The sequence below is a fragment of the Schistocerca piceifrons genome, chromosome 1 (assembly GCF_021461385.2).
Source record: "Schistocerca piceifrons isolate TAMUIC-IGC-003096 chromosome 1, iqSchPice1.1, whole genome shotgun sequence".
Taxonomy (NCBI): Eukaryota; Metazoa; Arthropoda; class Insecta; order Orthoptera; family Acrididae; genus Schistocerca; species Schistocerca piceifrons.
Window position 1 is genome coordinate 1,094,901,267 of NC_060138.1, and position 10,602 is coordinate 1,094,911,868.

The 10,602-nt window shown below is 44.4% G+C and overlaps 1 pseudogene; it reads right to left on the reverse strand.

The window, feature by feature from the left end:
* Window positions 1-9,867: 9,867 nt before the first annotated feature.
* Window positions 9,868-9,985, reverse strand: LOC124726975 (annotated as a pseudogene).
* Window positions 9,986-10,602: the final 617 nt, after the last annotated feature.

Genomic DNA, 10,602 nt, shown 5'->3' on the forward strand with positions numbered 1-10,602 from the left:
CGTACGGAGACGTGAGCAGGCATGAGCCACAGGTGGAGATGGCGTGATGTAACCGTGCCAGCCGCCGCCCTCCGGCACGTCTGCAGTGAATCAGACTCTGGTGACCTTCACCGACAATCCAGAAGCAGCCACAACAACAACAAGTAGCGTGGCGGCTTCTGCGTTCTTTACGTCTCTTGGTCGACTCTTGATGTTCATTGTTTATATCACAACTGGATTAGAAGGCATTACATGAATACCAGAGAACTGACCTGCAGCTAGAATTATCATTTATTCTAGAGAAGCTGCACGGTCATCAGTGGTAGCTGTTCTTTCGAGAACAGTTACTATCTTCATATATATTCTAATAAATAGCTATTGCACATAACAAGGATATAAGTGCCATCTTTTAGGTTTTATATTGGTTGCTTCTGGGTAACAAATCTATGTTCCAATTATTTATACCCAAACGTTTATCTTTGTTAACTCACTGTGCAGGCCGTTTTGATGATTGACGCTTTGTTAAAAACCCAGGAAGCAGCCATTTGACAGTGGGACCTCTGTCCGTGTGTTATAATTGCAGCCAGGCTCTTAAGTGATCTGGATTTTAGTCTGTCAGCTTCTAAGCGAGTCACTGTTTCAGTTTGTCGTGCTGTAAGGTAGACAGTGGTAATTATTACTTGGTGATAGTCACAGAAAATCACAGTTTCATTCGAAGCTGTAACTATTGTTTTGTTGGAACTACCACTGATTCTAGTGAGATGCATCAGCTCCTATAGATAGATACTATTAGAAAGACTGTGTGCACGAGATGTACGTTATTGGGTATTTATGTATTTAATCCTTAAATTTTAGAGTGTTCACTAGCTGAAGTTACGTAACTATTGATTCTCCTTTCACAATATATTCTCTGCAGTGAACTTTGCTACAACGCCTTTTAGTAATTTGTATGGTAACAGCAAATTCATTCTTCTGAAATTGAATTACGCGAAAACTCTGATAAGTTTATTAACTCAGGCTTTAACTTGTATGGATGTTGTCTGAGCTCTACGAAATTGACGTCAGTTTTGAAACCTTCTTTTCCTGAGCTGTAGTTAGTGTGTAGAATTAGTGCTTTCAGATTGGTTCCAAGCTTGTCACCACTGCTTTGTTAAAATGTTATTTCTTGTAGCACGATCTCGTCGTAAATTGTAATATAAAGTATATAGCATATGTTATTCACCTTGTGAAAGTCAAAACAAAGTAATATGAATGCGCGGTGTCTATTTTTTCGGACATGTCCAAGGAACCGACACCAAGCATTCATATAACTGATTCACCTCGATGGGCAAATGGATCCGCCACATTTAATGTGTATGCACATTTACGTCCGACATCCTGCAGGAATCTGTAAGTGGTGAGCATGGAGGATAGGTAGGTACAAGGACTACAGATAGGTAGCGCTACGTGGGACTGTGGGTCGGCAGAGAGGCATCCCGAAATAACAGTCCACGCAGTTGCCATAAACACTGCGTCCGGCTGGAGCAGTGGTTAATGCGACTGCCTCGTAAGCAGAAGATCCTGGGTTCAAATTCTGGTCTGGCACACATTTTCACTCGTCACCGCTGATGCCTGACCAGCTGATATCAAGAACCCCTTTCCTTTCTGTCCCTTCCTCCTTCGGTTTACATAAAACAAGGTTCTTGGATTTTAATACTGAAATTAGCATTTCTGTGCAGTAAATTATTTTAAAGAAAATTTCGGCCCTGCACCTTACCACTTCCTCCCGCCTCCTACCATTACAAAAACAGTCAGTAAACGTTTCTGAACAGCTCTTGAAATTTTGTCTGTGATGTTGGTTGGATGCTGTATGTGCGTCAGTAGACTAACGTAGGCAGAATAAATGCCTTGGATTTCAAGCGCTGTTGGAACATCTTTCAATGAGATGTATGTATGTATGTATGTATGTATGTATGTATGGCAGTAGAAGGATGGGAAGTTTGGCAGACGGGTATAGAATGGTCGACAAAACGAAGAAAGGAATGACGAGGGGTAGGAAAGGAAAGGTGCACGAACCTCCAGAAGGCGGTGGATGTCTCTGAGGTAGAGTACCGAACTTCGGAACAAGTGGTGCAGATTTTATGGCGAGCCTGTGGAAGGCAGCTGCAACGAAGAGCAGTCGTAAATCGCCTCTGTTGATAACGACACGGCAATCAACTACACTCTGCGAAGGCTGCACAGCTGCCAAGGCCCTCGACTAAGGCAAAGAGAAACACTACGAGTATAATACTTTTACAAAATATAAATACAAATTATGATAGTTCATTTAGATTACTAGAAACGATCACGTTATTAAAAAAAATTCTGTAATATCTACATTAGTGATAAGTTCACCAAACAGGAACTCTGCCTGACGAAAAACGTGGAGTAACAAGAAGACGAGGGGAATATAACGTTATTTTGCTGATTACAAAATCGGGTCAAATTTATAAGTAAACGTGGCAGTATGACGTTGCACCCTCTCTGGCTCTGGTGCATCCACTGATTCCGTTTGAGAGGGTATCCTCCTGAGGGAAGCTGGCACACAAGTGTTGTAACTCTGTATGTCCATCTTTTCTAGGGGACTGATGACCTGAGATGTTAAGTCCCGTAGTGCTCACATCCATCTGGACCATCTCACACTATTACGCGACATGTCCGCGTCCTTCACAGTGATCACTCAACATCTGATGCTTTTCACGCCCCTTATGTACGCTACGTGGCCTGGTAACAACATTAGACACGCACGGTAGTGGCCGTTCTACCTGTTGGTGAACTATTAAACTCTAATCATTTAACCACCCGCTGACGGTCTCTACGTGTACGTGCACGACATCCGACCATGTCACCTGGGTGCTTCACTTTTTCTGACTGGCAGTTTATTAATCATCCCTTTAAAATATTCTGCCGGCCGATGTGGCCGCACGGTTCTGGCGCTGCAGTCTGGAACCGCGAGACCGCTACGGTCGCAGGTTCGAATCCTGCCTCGGGCATGGATGTGTGTGATGTCCTTAGGTTAGTTCGGTTTAACTAGTTCTAAGTTCTAGGGGACTAATGACCTCAGCAGTTGAGTCCCATAGTGCTCAGAGCCATTTTTTTAAAAATATTCTGGGCCCGTGAAACGCGGCAAGCTTTCCTCATGCCGGTTCCATTAATAATATGAATATATTTATCATTCTGAGGCTGACAACACGGAAATTCAGTATGGAGAAAAAGTTATTGTTATCATAAAATACGGTGATTGGCAGCAGAGGGCCGTGTTTAATTTGCATGTCACTCTGTGTGAACTCGGTGAGGGTTTTTAATGGATTATGAATGTCTGTGGTGCGTGCGAATGTGTAGAGCATTGGACAACGGACAAAGGACGGAAAACTTTTCGGGGAACAGGTTGGTGACCGGTGGACGGACGGCAGTCGGGTTGCGTGTGATGATGGGCCAAAACCTCCAAGGGGCGACAAGCACTGTCCAACAACTGCAGGCGGCTAAGGTCCAGCCACAGGTATGCAGAAATCGGTGGCGCTCTTCCGTGTTTTCTTACTTCTTTCGATGATTAGCAGATGCCGCTTGAAGAAAGTGCAGGGCATTGGAAACATTCTCTAGCCTCTTCCGATCCTCTCTGAATTTCTCGAAACCTGTTACGAAGGTATAGACTCTGGAGGGAGAACGTGCGGCTGGCGAAACGAAGTGTAACGTGAGGTAGCGGCGTTCAAATGAATATTTTTTGGTGGTGTGGGAGTGTTTCCTTGCCATTGTCGGTTGGAAAAGATGCGCAGTTTACGGCGGGATTCTCTTCTGGACCGCAGGGATCCGTAATTTTGAGCTTGGCGCGTGAGAGAGACTAGCCGGTAGGACGCCAAGTTGTCCGCATCGGAGAGGCCCTAGCGCGTAGGACGTGAAAGCGTCCAGGCCGACTTGCGTAGCAGCGCGGTAGAGGGAACTGCATCGTGGATTCCCGCTCAGGTGCTGACGCTTCCGTCGTCGTCACGAGAGGCCTGGGAATTTGACAGGTTTTGATTATTCATAAATACACACATCAAAAAAGTTTTGCATCACTTCGGTTTCGAGAGTTCCGGAACCTGTACAGAAAATTGGAATAGAGATCAAAATAAACATCATTTTTGCCCTTTTTATTGGTCATGAAAACCACGCATTGCATGTTGTACTACCATACAGAGAGACCTTCAGAGTTGGTGGTCCAGATTGCTGTACACACCGATACCTCTAATACCCAGCAGCAAGTCCTCTTGCATTGATGCATGCCTGTATTCGTCGTGGCATACTATTCACAAGTTCATCAAGGCACTGTTGGTCCAAATTGTCCCACTCCTCAACGGCGATTCGGCGTAGATCCCTCAGAGTGGTTGGTGGGTCATATCTTCCATAAACAGCCCTTTTCAATCTATCCCAGGCATGTTCGATAGTGTTCATGTCTGGAAGACATGCTGGCCACTCTAGTCGAGCGATGTCCTTATCCTGAAGGAAGTTATTTACAAGTTGGGTACGATGAGGCGCGAATTTTGGTCCATGAAGACGAATGCCTCGCCAGTATGCTGCCAATATTGTTACAGTACCAGTCGGAGGATGGCATTCACGTATCGTACAGCCGTTACGGCGAATTCCATGACAACCAGTGGCGTACGTCGGCCCCACATAATGCCACCCCAAAACGACAGGGAACCTCCACTCGCTGAACAGTGTGTCTAAGGTGTTCACCCTCACTGGATTGCCTCCAAACACGTCTCCGACGATTGTCTGATTGAAGGCATAAGCGACACTCATTGGTGAAGAGAACATGATGCCAATCCTGAGCCGTCCATTCGGCATGTTTTTGGGCCCATCTGTACCACGCAGCCGGCCGCTGTGGCCGAGCGGTTCTAGGCGCTTCAGTCCGGAACCGCGCTGCTGCTACGGTTGCAGGTTCGAATCCTGCCTCGGGCATGGGTGTGTGTGATGTCATTAGGTTAGGTAGGTTTAAGTATTTCTAGGTCAAGGGGACTGATGACCTCAGATGTTAAGTCCCATAGTGCTTGGAGCCATTTGAACCATTTTTTTGTACCGCGCTGCATGGTGTCATGGTTGCAAAGATGGACCTCGCCATGGACGTCGGGAGTGAAGATGCGCGCACAGTTTGAGTCGTAACACGACGTCCTGTGGCTGCAGGAAAAGCATTTTCACCGTGGTGTCTGGTGTTGCTGTCAGGGTTCCTCCGAGCCATAATCCGTAGGTAGCGGTCATCCACTGCAGCTGTGGCCCTTGGGCGGCCTCAGCGAGGCATGTCATCGACAGTTCCTGTCTCTCTGTATCTCCTCCATGTCCGAACATGGTTCACTCCAAGACGCCTGGACACTTCGCTTGTTGAGAGCCCTTCCTGGCTCAAAGTAACAATGCGGACGGGATCGAACCGCGGTATTGACCGTCTAGGCATGGTTGAACTACAGAGAACATGAGCCGCGTTTCTCCTTCCTTTTGGAATGACTGGAACTGATCCGCTGTCGGACCTCCTCCGTCCAATAGGCGCTGCTTAGGCATGATTGTTTACATGGTGAGCGAGTTTAGTGGCATCTCTGAACAGTCAAAGGGACTGTGTCTGTGATACAATATCCACAGTCAACGACTATTTTCAGGAGTTCTGGGAACCGGGGTGATGCAAAACTTTTTCTCATATTTGTATATTGATCTCAGAGTTGTGTTTATGTGAATATTGAGTTTACTCATTCTTTCTGTTCGACGCTTTCACGTAAATTAAGTTGCTGGGTTCTTATCTACAGATGTTAGTTCTTAAAGAGGTAGGCTGTCCACACTTAATTTTGGAGAGTTAAGGGAAATTCGTCACTACGGGGGTTTTGCAACCCTCTGTAGTGCTGTAGATGGTGGGCGGATGGTAAAAGGCAGTCATGTGAAGCTACACCGCTGACCTAAGTCATGTAAGTGAAGTGTTCTGTACGTGTCAGTCACTGGTTTGCCATCGGGTCAGCAAAATGTATCAACATGGAGACGTGACAGAGTGGCAATAAGAGTTACAGTATTTGGATGTTCCCACTACCACACCACAAATGAAGTAGCCCAATTTGTTGATGTATCAGTGCGGACTGTGTAACGAGTCTACAAGGAATGGCGTACCACTCAATGCCATGCAAGCCGGCATAAGAACAGCGGTCGTAAAAAGGCCCTAACCGACAGGGACCAGATAGGAGTGTCGTACCTTTGTCAACGGAAAGCGGTTTCAAACCTGACAAGTTTTGCTGCTGTCATTACCATCTGAAGCAGTTACCGAGAGAACATTGTGAAGCAACTACATGCACATTTGGAGTTTGGTTGCTAATAGAAAGCCACTGCTCACAGAGGCGCACAAAGCCGCAAGTGTTCAGTGGGTCAATTAACAAAGAAACTGGACAGTAGCTGAATAGAGTCATGTACTGCAGGCTCGATTCTGCGCCTTTTCAAGTAATGCAAGGCGTAGAGTGCACAAACCGCGCTATTTTGTATGTTAATCTATTTAAAGTGGCAATTTGTAATGAAAAACGTTAAGAGCGATGTATCAAACTGTAAACACATTACATAATTACGTAATCTGTAAAGCGCCGTTAAGTGCGAGAACTACAGCACAATCAAACAATCCTTTTGGGAGAACATCCGCAACTGCGCATTATTGCAGAGGTTGAAAATACCGCTTCAGTTGTAAATTATTTTCTCATGACCGGTTTCGGACTATTATAAGCCCATCCTCAGGTGTCATAGCACACCGCGCCTGGTGCACGCGGCGCTCGGGGACCACAGCACAGCTACGACACCTGAAGATGGGTTTATAATAGTCCGAAACCAGTCGTGTGAAAATAAAGTAATTTACAACTGAAGTGGTATTTTCAACCTCTGCTGCGGCACAATCATCTTAACGGCTCATCATGCATCCAAGCTGTTGACAAGAATAATACACAGAAAAATGGAAAACGAGGATCTATTACATTACGATCAGTTTGCCTGTAGGTTAGGCAAAGGCACTATAGCAGCAGTTCTGTCGTTACGCTTGATAATGGAAGCAAGACTTAAGGAAAATCCACATTAATAGCGCTTGTTGACCTAGAAAAAGCGTTCGGCAACGTAGAATAGTGCAAGATGTTCAAAGGTATATGCACAGCGTAAATTAATTTGATATTTGTAAGAAAATATTATATTGAACCATAGATGGAGAAATGTAGCATCGATTGTATAGTAGTGTCGCTGTGCAACAGCGATCGCTGATTCAAGGTATTATGGGTAATGTGCTAGAGTAACTTCAAATAGAGAGATGTGTGGAGTACACTCACAAGGGAACCTCCCTATCGCACCCACCTCAGATTTAGTTATAAGTTGGCACAGTGGATAGGCCTTGATAAACTGAACACAGATCAATTGAGAAAACAGGAAGAAGTTGAGTGGAACTGTGAAAAAATAAACAAAATACACAAACTGTGTAGTCCATGGGCCACATAGGCAACATCATGGAGATTGTGGGCTCAGGAGCGCCGTGGTCCCGTGGTAGCGTGAGCAGCTGCGGAACGAGAGGTCCTTGGTTCAAGTCTTCCCTCGAGTGAAAATTCTACTTTCTTTATTTTTGCATAGTTATTATCTGTCCGTTCGTTCATTGACGTCTCTGTTCACTGTATAAGTTTAGTGTCTGTGTTTTGCGACCGCATCGCGAAACCGTGCGATTAGTAGACGAAAGGACGTGTCTCTCCAATGGGAATCGAAAACATTTGATCGCCAGGTCATAGGTCAACCGATTCCTCCACAGGAAAACACATCTGATATATTCTATACGACACTGGTGACGGCATGTGCGTCACATGACAGGAATATGTTGTCGACACACCTAGCTTGTACACTTGGCGAATGGGTAAAAAGATTCTTCTACCTTGCCCGATTGAGGTTTTCTTGTGGATCTGATAATCACTCCCAAAAAAGTGATGAAAACATAAGAGTTTGTCACATAAACTGAAAATAAAAAATTAAAATTTTTAATCGATGGAAGATTTGAACCTAGGACCTTTCGTTCCGCAGCTTGATATTACTTATCGTATGATGAACTATTCAGTTTGTATATTTTGCTTATTTTTTGACAGTTCCACACAACTTCTTCCTGTTTTCTCAATTGATCTGTGTTCAGTTTTTCAAGACCTATCCACTGTGCCAACTTATAACTAAATCTGAGGGGGGTGCGATGGGGAGGTTCCCTTGTCAGGTGTAAAGACGTGTTGTATCGGATGTGTGCTGGATATATACTTACTCGCTACGGACAGTAGGGTACTATGATGTTTGCTAACTGTAAAAGAAATCTCGACAGAAGTTGGAAATAATGAAGGTAAAGAAAGGTGTTTTGTTACCAATCGTATTCATAAGTGATGATTGAGACAATCTATAGCACTCACATACAGTGATTTTGTGCAGCTAATTGTTAATGTATAATCAGATTATTGAGTGTCTTAATTGCGAAAATTAGTAATTTTCAAAGAGTCAAAATACAAGTATTAAAGTTAGAGGCATATTGTTACTTACCCCAAGTCAATGCCAGGTCAAAGATCCATGTCACTCTTGATGAACTATTTTTCTCAGGAAGTTATTGCCTCAGTCATATTCGATTTAATTAAAACGTATGCTAAGCAACAGCCTTGCACAATAGCTGTTTGCTAACTACACAGTTTACAGTACTAACAGAGTGCAGTGCGAAGAGCGTTACCATCGCGCAGATACATGTAAGAAATTTTATTCATTAAGCACGGGGACCATTATTTTCAAATTGATCACGTTTTGTTTTATTACCAGCGCCAATTTCAAACCAATGCAGTTTTGGTTTAGTTTAAAGTTATTGACAGTTTACATCCTCGCAGGTAAACTGAATTTACATTCTCATAGTCAGTAAAGTTCAGTACAGGGCAAAGCGCATAAAATAGACGGTCACATACAATCCCCATTCTAACAGTTTCTTTCAGACTACTGTCAGTTACGGAGTTTCAAACACATTTTAAACGTACTACATGTTTCACTTTACATTCTCGCAGCTATTTTAAATTTACATTCTCGCACTCAGTTCAGTACAGAGCAAAGTGTGTAAGCGATGAGATAAAATACATGTTCACATGCCGTACCCAGTTGTGTTTCAGAATACTGCCAGTTACGTAATTTCAATCATATTTCAAACGTACATGTTTCAATGTTCCAAATTATGAGAAAAATAGGAGTATGCTATAAGGAAAGACGGATAATATAATATATGTACTACAACAAAGAGAGAATAATAGGATCGGAAGACAAAGAGCGAAGTAGGACAGGGATGTAGAATTTCGCCCCTACTATCAACCTGCACATCGTAGAAGCAATGATGTAAATAAAAGAAATGTTCAAGAATGGGATTCAAATTAAAAATAAAATGATATCAATGATAAGATTCACTGATGACACTGAAATTTTCAGTGAATGTGAGAAAGAATTACAGGATCTGTTGGATGGAATGAATTGTCTGATGAATACAGAATACGACTGAGATTAAACTGCTTAAAGACGACAGGTAATGAGGTCTAACAGAAATGAGAACAGTGAAAAACTTAACATCAAAGTAGATGCTCACCAGCTACTTGAAGTTCAGAAATTCTGCTAGCTTGGAAGCAAAATCACCGACGACTGACGAAGCAACTCCGTCCGAGCAGGCCTTGGCAGGCCCAACGGTACCGACCGGCCGCCGTATCATCATCAGCCCACAGGCGTCACTGGATGCGGATATGGAGGGGCATGTGGTCAGTACAGCGCTCTACTGACCGTAGGTCAGTTTACGAGACCGGAGCCGCTACTTCCCAATCAAGTAGCTCCTCAGTTCGCCTCACAAGGGCTCATCCCGCTAGCCAACAGCGCTCGGCAGACCAGATGGTCACCCATCCAAATGGTAGCCCAGTCCGACAGCGCTTAGCTTCAGTGATCTGACGGGAACCGGTGTTACCACTGCGGCAAGGCCGTTGGAACTGACGAAGCAAGGAGAACATAAAAAACAGACAAGCACAGGCAAAGAGGTTATTCCTGACCGAGAGACGTCTACTGGTATCGAAAATTGGCCTTAATCTGAGGAAGAAAATTCTGAGAATGTACGTTTGGAGCACGGCATTGTATGGCAGTGAAACATGGACTGAGGGATAACCAGAACAGACGTGAATCGAAGTGTTTGAGATGTGGTGCTACAGAAAACTGTTAAAAATCAGTTGGAGTGATAAGATAAAGAATGATGAGGTTCTCCGCAGAATCGGCGAAAGAAGGAAAATACGAAAAACACTGACAAGATTAAGGAACAGAATTATGTAGAGCCATCAGGGAATAACGTCCATAGTAGAGGGTAAAAGCTGTAGGGCAGGCAAGCCACGGCGTGCCGTACTTCACGCCTGTAACTCCTGCGGGCCGATGGCTGGCCAAGCTCCGGCCTGCCACTCGGTTTTGTTCGGTCCTATTCGGCAATGTCCGGAACCTCGCGACATTTCAGTTAACACCGCCGAGCGGCATTTTGCGGTCGGCACAACTCCCTGAGTTCGGCAGAATCGAGGTGTCAGCACTGCTTACCTTTCGCTGTGTGTTCGTGATGTGAAGCAC